The following is a 14,493-nucleotide window of genomic DNA, read 5'->3' on the forward strand; positions in this document are numbered from 1 at the left end:
TTTAACTTAGTCCAACACCGGCATCTCCAAATCAGATCAACCATGAGTTTGTTGAATGGTTGAGCAGACTCCTTAGGCTGAATAGCATACTTCCATTTAGTTTAACATTTCGTCTAACGCCTTATTTTATTCATAAGTTCAGAATTGTGAGGGGATGGGATGAAGTGACAGGAAAGGTTTATTAAACAGATCAGACAAATCAGGAAAAAAGCTCATAAACACAGGAAAAAGAAATGTGCTGTGACCTGGGGGCAACAAATGACACTGGGCCCAGCACAGGTGGCTGCGTCCAGAAGCTGTGATTGCTGAAGGAAGTTGCTAGATCTTATACAGTTGGCTCGCTCTCAGTCACTGATCACGTTGGATGATGTATCGTTGCATGTTTCACACACAGCAGAAACTGGTGAAAAAATGAAATGCTTGTTTCATTGGAGAAGTTTTCTGCGGTTCCAATTCCGAGTGACTGTTTGAAATACTGATCAGATCTTTGTGTGAAGTATTAGGTTAAAATACTCATGAACAACCCCACTGGATAAACTTTTGCTCCCGATCTCTTTTTTTTTTCTCTTTGTTTCAATGTAAATTTATAGAAAGACAAGATGGAATGTAGGGCGGAAAGAAAAATGCGTTCCTTCTCATTACACCAATTTTATCTACAATTGAATAGAATGACTGCTCTCACTCTTCCTTTCGACTTTAATGTGGTGTCGATTATTCCTGAATCTCCCGTTCAGTGAAGGGCAAGAACAAGTTTCTCGATCCAGTGTATACCAGAGGTGTGAGGTGCAAAGAAAAACTGTTAGAGCGGTGCGTAAAGTTAGCAACCAGAGTGTGACTCGAACCCGTGAATGCGGAGCACAGCGGTGTAATATCCCACCACCATAATCTCTCGGTCTCCTCTGCACATTTTATAGTGGAGTGACATGTGACCTCATCAGGTTACATGTAGTGAAAGTTATGGATGAGAAAGTACCAGAGCGGCATCGAATCCACACCATTGTGTTTCTGCTTTCACTAGAATTATAATAACAGCAAATTCCAATAAATAGCCATGCTGGTCAGAATGAATAGCTGTCATTAATACATTCTGAGTCAGAACTGAGTCAGAATGAAACAGGACAAGAATTTTCCGTCATATTTACACCTACATTTGGCACATAATTTCTTCAGTCACTTTCTCTTTCACGTGAAGAAGCTGCCATCGTGAGTGAAATAAAGGCGATGTTGTTGCTCAATGGCCTTTTTCATATGGCTGGACCTGAATTGGATTAAACTGCAAGAAATGCCTGTTTGTTCGTTTCATTTTAATTTTGCTGAAACCTCACAATGTTCATTGTAATAATCAGAAGTGAATTAGATATATCTCATTGGAACGATTAATGTTGTATTCAAATTTGCTCAGCAAATTTATTTCAGCTTAAGGAAAATACTGCTTAGAAAAACAGAGGGTTAAAGTGCAAAAGAAAACCCACCAGTTTTGTTGCTCGTTTCTTTGGCAGATTTCACTGAGTATTAAATGGACCAAACATCATGGTGTTTGTTCTCACATCCTTAACGCATGTGATGAAAGCAGGAAGTCGATCTCCAAGCAACTGGTCACTTCCTATTCATTATGTAATATCTTCCCTTCACAATAAATAAAAATCCACTCAGTTCATTTACAATGCTTTAGGTGGAACATTATGCCAAATCTTTCAAAATGCAGAGTTTTGGAACCGAATCTTATTCAGCGGCACACATTAAAGAAACGTCTTTACATTTAAAGTCAATCAAGTTGGACATTGTTTCCCCGCAACTTCCGACCGACTACACCCCACCTCTGCATCTTTACCTAGCCACACGCTGTCTCTCTCCTTGTGAAATTTATTCCTTGTATGTCATCAAATGTGCCTTTCCAAATATTTTGAAAAACAGATTCTCGGAGTGACAGCGATTCTGTTCTCATCATTTCTTTGTCCTTCAAAGGTTTTATCAAAGGTATTGAATGCCTGACATCTACATGTTTACTTACTTAAAAGTGGGAATTTTCCACTTATTTACTCTGTCCAAACATTTCATATCCTGAAAATACCCAATGAAGTCTTCCTTGGTTCAGGAAAAACTGTTCTCAATTTTCCAAGAAGACAAGTGAATAAAATCTCATCCTCAGTACACACCCATCAACATCTTAGCTAATGGCTTTACACCCCAGTAAACACCGTCATTATCAATTCGTAGAATCACAGAATCCTACAGTGCAGAAAGAGCATTTCAGTCAATCGAGCCGGTGTTGACTCTCTGAAGAGCATCTCACCCAAACCTAGCTCCCCTCCTATTTCCTTATATTTCACGTGAAGAAGGGGAATCCCTCCCCCTTATGATTTCAAATAACCCTGTTGGAGTATAACCTGATGTCCTGTGACTTCTGACCTTATCCCCGCGTTACCCATGGCTAATTCACCTAATTTACTTAATTCACTCCCTGGACACGAGAGGGCAATTTAAATTTGTCAATCAACATAACCCTTCCTCTGAACAGCAGTGCGAATTACTGAGACAATGTTCCATCATATTGAGCAAGTGCTGTAACATTTTTTAATGGTTTTATACCCTGGTAAAACTGATCAAAACAAAGGAACACAAATTCAATGTATCGAAACGCTACTCTGTCTTTTACAATTTCATTCGTGCTGCGGGAAATGTTTCTGCACTCATATTTGAATGTGTTTATGTTGTTTCTTCCTCAGCTTCCTGCTTCTTGTAAACACTTCAATCCTGAACAAGTCTGTCAAATGTTTTTCATTCCAACACAGTCACAAGGTAAAGTTTGCAGAAGTCACAAGTTTGGCCGTTCACTGACACTCTACCTCCCTGAGAGTTGCAGCCCTTCCCACACTGATTCAGGCAGCACTCTCCTTCGTGTGATATGCCCCATCGAGAATGGAAGGACAGGTATCATGACCCGCACTTGGGAATGGAGCGACAATTTAAAAACATTTACACTGTCCCCAGCGGAAAATTGAGCCCTGTGACAGGCGGGGACACTAACCATTCTGCTATGGAGGAGAGGAGTGTCAAAGGAGGCCCTTCAACCAATTGTGGTCGCACTTGTCAAAAACAACTGCCTAATGAACTGAATCCCATTTCAGAATGCTTATCCCACAGCCTTATATGTCTTGGCATCAAAAGTTCACATCTGAATGTTTATTCAGGTTATAAGGGTTTCTGCCACTCTGAAAAATGCAGACAGTGTATTCCAAATTCCAACCACCCAATGGCTGATAAAGCTTTTTCGCACATCTTCTCAAACCTTAATCTTTCTGCTTAAATCTCTGGCCCCTGCTGATCGATCCCTCCTTCAATGGGAAACTCGTTCAGCCAACCCTGTCCATACTCTAACTCAATCATGCCTTGTCTACATCTCCTTTGCACTGCGACAAACACTCCACTCTGTCCTGTCTTTCTTCACAACTGAAACTCTTCAGCCCAAACAGTATCCCAGTAAATATCTCCTGCAATTTTCTCAGTGTGATCACATCCCTGCTATAATGTGACTTTCAAAACTGCACAACAACACTCTTGCTAGAGCCTAATGAGCATTTGTTTTAAAATTCCTGGATTAGTATGAGGGCGATTCTATCTCAGCAGAATTTATTACCCATTCCGAATTGCCCAGAGGGCAGTTGAGACTCAATCATATTGTTATGAGTCTGAAGTCATATGCAGCCCAGACCAAGTAAGGATAGCAAATTCCATCCCTAAATGACATCAGTGGAACAGACTTTTTTTTCAACAATTATCAATGGATATATAATAGTCATTAGATTCTTCCCTGCAGATATTTTTTGAATCTTAAATTTGACAATCATGACATAGTGGGACTCAAGCCCGAGTTCCCAGACTATTATCTCGGTCTCTGGATTATCAGTCCTATGAAATTACCACAAGACCAACACAGAAAGCCACAAAAGTTGATCTTTTCCAATACAATGTCTTTTCACCCAACACTGCCCTGGGTATTTTCCATGAGTCTGACACTCCAATTGTCTCTGGCCTATGTCAGTAAAAGCTGCTACATGGGGATTGATTTCACAACCGTGGTATCCAAATGGATCGACTTGTTTGAAGGTCCCGATGGTGGGATTTGGGCACGTTCACCCAACAACAGTGACCGCAGCAGCAGCACAGACAGAACAGTATGAATGTGAAAGAGAGTGATAGATTGTGCATTGCCTCAGAGAAATGGGAGGATGGACAGAAAGGTGGTTTAATGATCGTGGGAAGGAGAGAAATCTCCGAGAACGGCTGTGTTTGAATCCTGATACATGAAACGCAGAGATGTGAGAGAGCGGAATTTGAAAGTAAAACAATTAATTTCTTAGGATGTGTCATAAAAAGGACAACGGAGAGAACACTTAGTGCCGTGATTTGGTTTCAAATCGAGGTTGCTGTGGTCACAATGCAAAATACCGACAACCACGATCACAGTAAGCACAGAACAGGAGACTTGCAAGCAGCAATAAGTTTGCTAGCAGAGGAAATGTTCGGAAGAACAGCAAATGTCCATTATCAGTACCCAGTGAAACGTGGCAGATATGTGGGAACTGAGAATGAGATGAATCTTTCAGTTCGATGTCCTCAGAGGCTGTAGAGATCCCTTGAATGAGAATGTTGAAAACTGAGATTGATAGATTTTGACAAAACATCAAAGACTCAGGGGACACTACCGGATATTGTTGAAATGTATGCTTCAATAGCATTGTAGCTTAACATCGGCGACTTCACCAGCTTCTTCAAGTTGTAACCAGTGTTGCAGATAATCACACATAATCCCAGTTCACAGCCTCGGAATCAGAGAAATTGTGGCACAGCCGCCCAGATCCAACCAGAAATGGGGATGGGAATGGGAATGAGTGCGCGGAATTACTCTCTGCCTCCTGTGATGCAATAGGTGAGCGTGCAGTCCTTTTATGATGGTATAGAGGCGCAAAAACTTCCTAGGTTGAGTGTGCACCTGATCAAGGGAATGGTGGTCCCCGTTTGTACTCTCATAGCGATCTGCACTGCATCTTGCTAAGACAGCTGAGTGGCACAACTGTAGCGTGTTGAGCCCTTAAGTTTGCAGTAGTGGGTTTAAAAGATGAGTTTGCTATTTGGATCTGTGTTTCCGACACTGGCGGTGGCAGGTGCATTTGCTTGCATCAGCTCAGTATCAATTACTTCCACACAATCAAGATTTCAACCTGGAGAAGGTGGTGTTGGGGTGATATTTTAAACTTGTCATCCTTGGCGACTGGGACACGGAAAGGGTGATGTTTATGTTCGATGAATAAAACCTGGAATGCAAGCCTGACCTCAGAAACAGAGTTAATAACTTTAACTTCCTGCAATCCCATTCATTCATACCTCTTATGCAGGGGATTCTACCATCTTCACCCAGTCCTGCCTACGAGAGACTCCATGACCAGAAAAACATGAGCTGACCTTTAATTCATGAATCCCCATCGGGTGGGAAAGCAGGCAAATCGGCCCTTCCAGTCCACACATCCATCCGAAGCTCATCCCACCAGACCCCACGATATTCCCTGTCCGATAAGCCTGCATTTCCCATTGTTGATCCCTGTAACTGGCACATCTCTGGTCAGAGGGAGAAATAAAAACGCAAACACACAGATAATGTGCACACTGCCCACAGACAGACACCCGAGGCTGGGATCGCACCCGGGTGTGTGGTGCAGCCAGGCAGCAACGAACAAGGGGCAAAGAATTAATGTTGTCCTGACCAGTCATACTCACACCCTGTGGGTGAATGAGAAAGAATGAAAACATATTAACAACATGGAAAACGGAATTTGTATCTGTGTGGACACAATTTGAAACGATCGTTCACCCTGGATAGAAAAAAAAGGTCACTGATAGCACAGAGAAAGCAGGGCAATGTGGGAACTTCTGGAAGGGATTCAATTAACCAAAGAAATGGAATCTCATTTAATCAGTAACACTGGGGAGAGACCGTTCACCAGTCCCGTGTGTGGGAAGGGATGACTGAGCAAAACAACCTCCGGAGACGGCAGCATGATTTCTCATCAGGTTTTCGATGATGCTGTCAATGCTGCTGTTAATCCCAACCGACTGCCTGTTCCAAAGCGTCAATCATAGAGTCATACAGCATGAAGGCATACAGGCCCGTCAGTCCAACCAATCCATGCTGAACACACTGCCAAACTAATCTCATCCCGTCTCCCTCCTCTTGTTATCACTGAGTAGTAATAATGCCCTTGTAGTGTTATTATTGCAACGTTAATCTAAAAACCCAGGTAATAACTTGGGGACAAAGGGTTAAGGTCCTGGATTGACAGATGGTGGAGTTTGAATTCATTAAATACATGGAACTAAAGAGTCTCGTGATAACCTGAATCAGTTTTGTGGAAATTCCCTTCTGATGCACTCATACCAGTTCGGGAAGCAAATTGCTATAGTCATCTACTCTGTCCCACGGTTGACTCTTAACTGTCCTCTGGGTAATAACTGATTTACTAGGCACAAATGAATAGATTTTAGTTTAAAAATACCACTTTGCCATTCTTGTATAGATCCATTTGTGGTTTAAATGTTGCAAATGTACCCTCATCCATCACTTCCTCAGCAATTTAATTGCACACTTAAAACACCCTCTATAAAAAATTGCCACACATGTATTTTTTATAATATCTCTTTTTGTCCTCTTAAACATATGCTCTCTCGCTTTGAAACCCCCCTCCTGGGAAAAGGCAGCTATCGTTAACTCTAACTTACCTCTCAATAATTCATAAACTTCTGTCAGATCGCCGTTCAAACCTCTAACCTACAGTGAAGACAGTCTCTACTAGGGGAAAGTGAGGACTGCAGATGAGAGATCAGAGTCGAGAGTGTAGTGCTGGGAAAGCACAGCAAGTCAGGCAATACCTGAGGAGCAGGAGAATCGACGTTTCGCGGAAGAGCCTAATGAACGACAATTGCACGAAAATTTGATTCTCCTGCTCCTCGGATGCTGCCTTGCCTGTTGTGGTTTTCGAGCACACCAATCTAGAATGTGAAAATAGTCTCAGCCTATCCAGCCTTTCATTATAACTCAAACCTTCCACACACGGCAACATGCGTGCATACCTTTTCAGAACCTGCTTCAGCTGAATAATATCATTCCTACAACTGGGCGGCCTGAACTGGACATAATATTCCAGAACAGGCCTTATTAATGTCCTGAAAAACGCCACATAACGTCCCAACTCCTATGCACAAAACACTGAGCAATGAAGTGAAGTGTGTCAAATGTCTTTTAAGCATTCTGTCTGTATGTGATGCAAACTACAAAGAATTATCTACCAGTATCCCGAGCTTCCGTGTTCTCCAACACTTCGCAAAGCCCTTATCACGAACTGTATTAGGTCTAGTCTTTTTGTTGTACCAAAATGCAATAACTTCCGTTGATCCACATTGAACTCCATGTTGCATTTCACATCGACGTCTTGGATTAAGATCCTTGTGAATCTTACATAATCTTCCTCACTGTCTACAACTGTGGTGTCACCTGCAAACAATTGAAAATAAAAATAGTGAAAGCAATTCATTCCAGGGAAGTTGGTGATAGTGAAGCAAGATCAAACTTCAAACCAGCCGCCCACGCTCCAGTTGTGGCACTCAGCTGTCTCATCAAGATGCACCATAGATTGCTATGTCATTATAAACTGGAACAAATTTTCCCTCCTGCCCCACCTTTAAACAGGAGCACTCCCAACCTCGAAATTGTTTGCGCCCCTAAACCGTCAAGGAAGTACCATGCATTCACCGGTTGTATCACTGGAGCCATCGAGAAGCTCTGCGACCTCATTTCCAACCCAAGTTCTGGTTGGAACTTCATGAATGCGCCACTCAGTTCCTCTGATTGTGGGGCTGGGAATTGGGACTATGTGGCAGCAATAGTTACTGCCTTGTGTGGGAAACTGATGAAGTAGCCGATGTTAAACTGCATTACTATTGAAGCATACATTTCAACAAAACCTGCACTGTCCGCGGATTCTTTGATATTTTGGAGAAATCTATTTATCTCAGCCTTCAGCATATTAATGATGGAATCACCACAACCTCCGGGGGCACCAATTTTAAACGGTCAGCCCATTCTGAGTTCCCACATATCTGCCACTCCTGGCTAAGCACTGATATTGTGCATTTGGTGCTCTGCCTAACATTTCCTTTGCTACTGTACTTATTGTGTGCTGTTAGGGTGCTCGTCCGTAGGATGCCGTGATCGTATAGTAGTTTGTACTCTGTGTTGTGACTGCAGCAACCTCGGTTCGAATCCGAGTCAAGGCAGTAATTCCTCGATTTTGCCCCAGCTTTTGTGAAACACGAATGAATCATTTGTTTTAACATGGTAATTTTCTCCAAGGTGATAATTGTTCCCTTCTATTTCTGCTCACTCACATCTCTGTGTTTCATATATCAGAATTCAAATCCTCCCGTTCTCAGAGATTCCTTCCCTCCTACAATCACGAAGCGAAATTTCCATCCCACACCCCCATTTCATTAATTTAGAGATGCCGGTGTACAAACATAAAAATCACACAACGCCAGGTTATCGTCTTGGAGGTTTAATTGAAGCACTAGCTTTAAGAGCACTGCTTTTTCATCATGTAGTTTTGGAGTCATTTCCTATTTCATTCAGGCACAGCAGTATCTCACACTGACTCTCACATTGATACCATTCAGTCTGTGCTGCTGCGGACACTGTTGCTGGGTGAACGTGCCGCAACCCCACCATCGGGACCTGCAGACCATTTGATCCATTTGGTTACCACTGTTCTGCGATCAATACTCATGTAGCAGCTTTTACTGACATGGACCAGAGATTATTGGGGGGTCAAGCTCTGGAAAAGGACACAGAGCTGTATCGGTGAAAAGCGACTTCACTGGAAAAGATCAGTTTCACCGGTTTCCTTCAATGGCCGAGCGATAGTGCCACTGACCACTGGACTGTTCGTTCAGACACCAGGGACTCGGGTTTGACTCCGAACATGCTAGGTAGTAGAATTGGGATTCATTAAATATCTGGAATTATGAATCTAATAACTCGTACAAATCCATGGTCAATTGTTGAAAACACAAAACCATCTGACGTCCTTTAAGGAAGGAAACTGCCATTCTTACCTGGTCGGGTCTCCATGTGACTCCTGACTCACTGCAATACAGTTGAGTCTCTACTGCCCGCTGTGCAATTAGGGATAGCAATAAATATTGCCGAGCCAGCGACGCCCTCTTGCAGTAAAAGAATAAAGAAAATGTTCATTCGGCTCCAGCTAGATTACTGTGTGCAGTTCTGCAGTTCAGAGTATAGCATGGATGTGATCTCACTGGGAACGTTGCAGGAGAGATTCACTGGGATATTGTCTGGGCTGAAGAATTTCAGTTATGAGAAAAAATTGGACACACTGGGGTTGTTTGTCGCCGAGCAGAGGAGATTGGAGAAGACATGACTGAGATGGATAAAATCCTGATGGATATGGATAGTATAGACTGAAGGAAGCGTTTCTGATTGATGGAGGGATCGAACACTGGGGCCAAGAGATTTCGGGAAAAGGCAGAAAAGTTTGAGTATATGTGCAGAAATGGTCAGAGAGGCGGAAACTTTTTTAACCTGAAAAAAATTGAGATGTGAATTTGTGATGCCAAGACATATAAGATTATGGGCTAAACGATGGAAAACTTGATTTAGGCCGTTGAGCAGTTGTGTTGGACAAGTGCGGCCACAACAGGCTGAAGGGCTTCCTTCGATTTTGTCCTCCTCCACAGTATCGTGGTTAGTGCCCCCGCCTGTCACAGCCTCAATTCTCCCCTGGGGGCATCGTACAGGTTTTAAACCTGTCGCTCTGTTACCCAGTGAAGGTTATCCATGCTTGGCCTTCCATTCTCAATTGGATATGTCACTGGATATGTCACAGGAAGATGTTCTGTCAGAATCAGCCGGGGAAGGAATGAACTCCTGGGGAGAGAGAGTGTCAGTGAAAGTGCAAACACGTATCTTCTGCAAACTGCACATTGTGTTTGTGTTGCAATGAAAACCATTTTATCGATTTGTTCCTGACTTATATGTTTATTTAAAGCAGGACTCTGAGGAAGAAAACAGAGTAAACCCATTCAGACTTGAGTGCAGGAACATTTCCAGCAGCACGAATGAGGTTGTACAGCGTAGAACCGCGTTGGGATGCACTGAATTCGGGTTGAAGGGCGCAGCTTGCTTTCACTCGGCTGAGTTGCCAGTGTGTAAAGCCATTACACATGATACAGATAGTGTTCAATGTGATGGTACGTTTGCTCAATGGTTCGCACTACTGTTTGGTCTGTAGGTTAGATTGATTGGCCATGTTAAATTGCGCTGATGTGTCCAGGGAGTAACTCAGTAAGTTAAGTGAATTAGCCATGGGTAACGTAGTGATATGGTCAACAGTCACACGATTCCAGGTTTTATTCCAGCAGGTTTATTTGAAACCACAAGATAGAGGCCTGTGGGGATAGAGAAGGGAGTTAGATCTGGTTGAGATGCTGTTTGGAGTGTCCCCAGAGACTCGATTGGGTGAATTGTACTTTCTGCTTTGTAGGGAATCTGTGATTCTATCAGAGAAGGCACTGCCAGTGTTTACTGGGCTGCGAATACATTAGAGACGATGCAGACGGTGTTTAGTGGGGTTGGCATTTTATTTATTTGTGTGATGGAAAACTTGAAACTAAACCAAAGAAAACTGAATGGAAGTTTTCCAGAGTATTTGAGGTTTGGAGAGAGTAAGTAGGTCGTAAATTCACTCTTTCAAGATCGTAAATTTCTGAACTTCAGGCTTCGCAAAACCATCGATGTCGGACAAAGAAATAATGGGAGCAGAATTTCTGTCACTCAGAGAATCCGTTTCCAAAATACTTGTAAAGGCACATTTAGAGACACACAAGCAGTGAGTTTCACCAGGAGAGAGACAGCCTGTGGCCAGGTAAAAGTGTAAAAGTGGGATGTGGGGGGTGGAAGGTGCGAGGAAACAATATCTAATTTGGACGACTTCAGATGGAAAGAAATGTTGGAAACATATGCAGCTAAATAAGATTCATCAAAAGAAAAACTCAGAGTTTTGAAAGATTTCCATTAATATTCCACATGAAGCATTATAATTGGAACTGAGTAGATTTTGTATCTTATCAAGGAAAGATATTTCATAATGAATAGGAAGTGACCCGTCTCTTGGAGATCGATTTCCTGCTTTAATCCCATGCTTTAAAGATGTGAGGGCAATCGCCATGATGTTGGTTTCATTTGATACCCACTGAAATCTGCCAAAGTAACTGAGCATCAAAACTGGCATCTTGTTTTGTAATTTAACCTTCTGTTTTTCTCATCAGTATTTTCTTTAAGCTGAAATAAATTCGGAACAAAATTGATGACAACATTAAACGTTCCAATCATATAAATCCAATTCACATCCTGTCGTTGCAATGAACAGAGTGAAGTTGCATCAAAAGTAATAAAATGAAACGAACAAAACTGCATTTCCGGGAATTTTACCCACTTCAGGTTCAGCCAGATGAGAAAGACCATCGAACTAAAACATCACTTTCACTTCTCTCTCCATATATACATCTTCACGTAACAGAGAAACTGTCTGAAGAAAATATGTGTCAAGACCAAATGTGCGTGTGTATGTGACGGGAATTTCATGTTTGTTGGGTGACTCTGAGACAGTTCCGACTCGGAATAAATCAAGGACAAGGTATTCCTTCCAAGGACGAGGTCAATTCCTTGGATTTTGCTGGTATTATTATTCTGCTGAAAGCAGAAACATAATGGTGTGGATTCGATTCCGCTCAGGGAATTTCTCATCCCAAGGTGCACCATATGTAATATTGATGTGGTCACATGTGAGCCCCTTTGCAATGGGCTTAGGGGCGCAGAGGTTAAGGCGACGGGTTGCTCTTCCAGTGCGCATGTGTGGATTTGAATCTTACTCTGTCTGTTACTTCTATCAAACGCAGCTGTGGTTTCCCTTAGTGTCTCACATCTTTAGGATACATTGGATAGAGAATCTTGCTCTTCCCTTCATTGCACCGGAGATTTGTGATAAATCGATAGCACATCAAGGTCAATTAAAGCAATTTGATTCTGTTGTAAGTTACATTGGGATAATGAAAAGGAGGGCAACGTCTCTTTCCTCCTTTCATTCCATCTTGACTTTCTATGAACTTACATCGTCTGAAAGTGAAACAAACAAGGAGAGATTGGGTGCAATAGTTTATCCAGTGGGCTTTTGGATTTTAATGTAGCACTCCACATAAAGTTCTGATCAGTATTTTAAACAGTCAATTGAATTGGAATCGCAGAAAACTTTTCCAATGAAACAAATCTTTCATTCTTTCACAAGCTTTTGTAGTTTGAATCATATCGCGATCCATCATCCAGCGTGATCACCAAGTTGGCAACAATATAAGATCCACCAATTTTCTTTCGCAAACACAACCTCTGCACATACCCATCTGCGGTGTGCCCAGTGCCATTTGTTGTCTCCAGGCCACAGCACATTTCTTGTTCATGAGCTTATGAGTTTAGTTCCTGATCTGTCTGATCAGTTTGAGAAACTTTTTCTATCACTTCATCCCATCCGCTCAGAATTCGAAACTTATCAATAAAATAAGGCGTTAGACCAAATGATGTCGGATTGGAAGTCGGCCATTGAGCCCATCGAGTCTGCTCCACCATTCAATGAACTCATGGCTGATCTGATAATCCTCACCTCCATTCTCCTGCATTGCATCGACAAATTTTCATCGCCTTTCTGGTTAAATATCTGTATGGTACAGTTTGAAAATGCACAACAACTCAGCCTCAACCACAGGTTCGGTAAGGAGTTCCACCGATTCACTGGCTCCTGAGCAAAGAACTTACTCCACATTTCTGAATTAAATAGGCAAAATCTAATTCTGAGTTCATGTCCTCTGGTGCTCTCCTCATACCAAAGATTAAACCACCCCCTGCCAGTAACTACCCTGTCGAGATCCCATGAATATTGAACATTTATAAAAGTTATCATGTGATTATACAGCTCCCCTCCGCCTCCTTTGTTTCAAGGAGAATATTCCCAGCCTAAACAATCATTCCACGAAGCTCCGTTTTCTCCAGTATTGACAACATCCTCGTAAATCTCTGCTGTCCCCTGCAGCGTCCTTACATATTATTAAGGCAGGTGGAGAAATTATGCGAAGAAACGTTTGAAATTTCAAGCACAGACTGGAATTGGAACTTGAAATCAGACAGCGACTGGAATCAGTTTGGTGCACACAAGGACGAAACAGAGTAATGATAACTCTGACAAATGAGAACCTAATCATATCCCACTGACATTCCATGGCCTTACTGTAACCAAATTACCCCGTGTAATCGTCCACGATTACACGGAGTAATACTACCCAGAGCTAGTATTTAGGGAAAACAAAGGATAGAAACTGGCGATATACACATTTTGACAACAAAAACATGTCCTTTAGTAGACAATTTTTGATTATAAACTCAACTCGTGTCTCTGTGAATCCTACCTCGTTTAAAAGGCACAATTGAGACGTGGAGCACAACTCTCTACATTTGCCTTGATGGGTGTAACTTCAATAACACTTAAGAAATTGGCCATCGTCCATGACAATGCAGTCACTTGATTGTACCATCTTCAACACCTGCAATATTTATTCCCCTCACCGCTTAGGCACAATTGCAGCAGAGTGCATCAACTACAAGACGCACAGGAGTAAGTCATCTGGGCAACTTTGATAGAACCTTCAAAGCTCAACAGCTGTATTGACTATAAGGACAAGGTTGGAAGATGCAATGAAACGCCACAATTTGCACGTTCCCCTCCAAGGCCCATAGTACCCCGAATTAGAAAGGAATCAGTGATAAACTAATTTGTGAAACAGTTTTGATGGACTAAGTTGCATACTTCAATCTTCCATCTTTTAACTTACAATTTTAAAATAAATTTTGTCGATTTATGTGATGACCAGACTTGTGCTCAGTCCGTCAGCTGTTCCCTAACCTGGTGTTTGGTAAATTTCAACTGTCATCCACAGCCTGTGGTCAATAATAGAAAATATCTGAAAAACCTCTCCATTAACTGATTCCCCTCAAGATTAGAGTGGTGTTGGAGAAGCACAGTAGGTCCAGGACATCTGATGAGTCGGAAAAATGAACATTTCAAGCAAAAGTCTTCATCAGGAATGAGAGTGGGAGCATATGGGATGGAGAGATAACTGGGAGGAGGGTGGCGCTGGGGAGAAAGTAGATGAGAGTACATTAGGTGGATGGAGGTGGGGGGTGGCAGAGAAGATGGTGGAGCGGATAGGTAGGAATGAAGATGCACAGTTGGGACAGGTCAAGAGGACGGTGTTGAGCTGGAAGGTGGGAACTGGGGTAAGGTAGGGGATGGAGAAATGAGGAAACTGGTGAAGTCCGAATTG

The sequence above is a fragment of the Chiloscyllium punctatum genome, chromosome 29 (genome assembly GCF_047496795.1).
Source record: "Chiloscyllium punctatum isolate Juve2018m chromosome 29, sChiPun1.3, whole genome shotgun sequence".
NCBI lineage: Eukaryota > Metazoa > Chordata > Chondrichthyes > Orectolobiformes > Hemiscylliidae > Chiloscyllium > Chiloscyllium punctatum.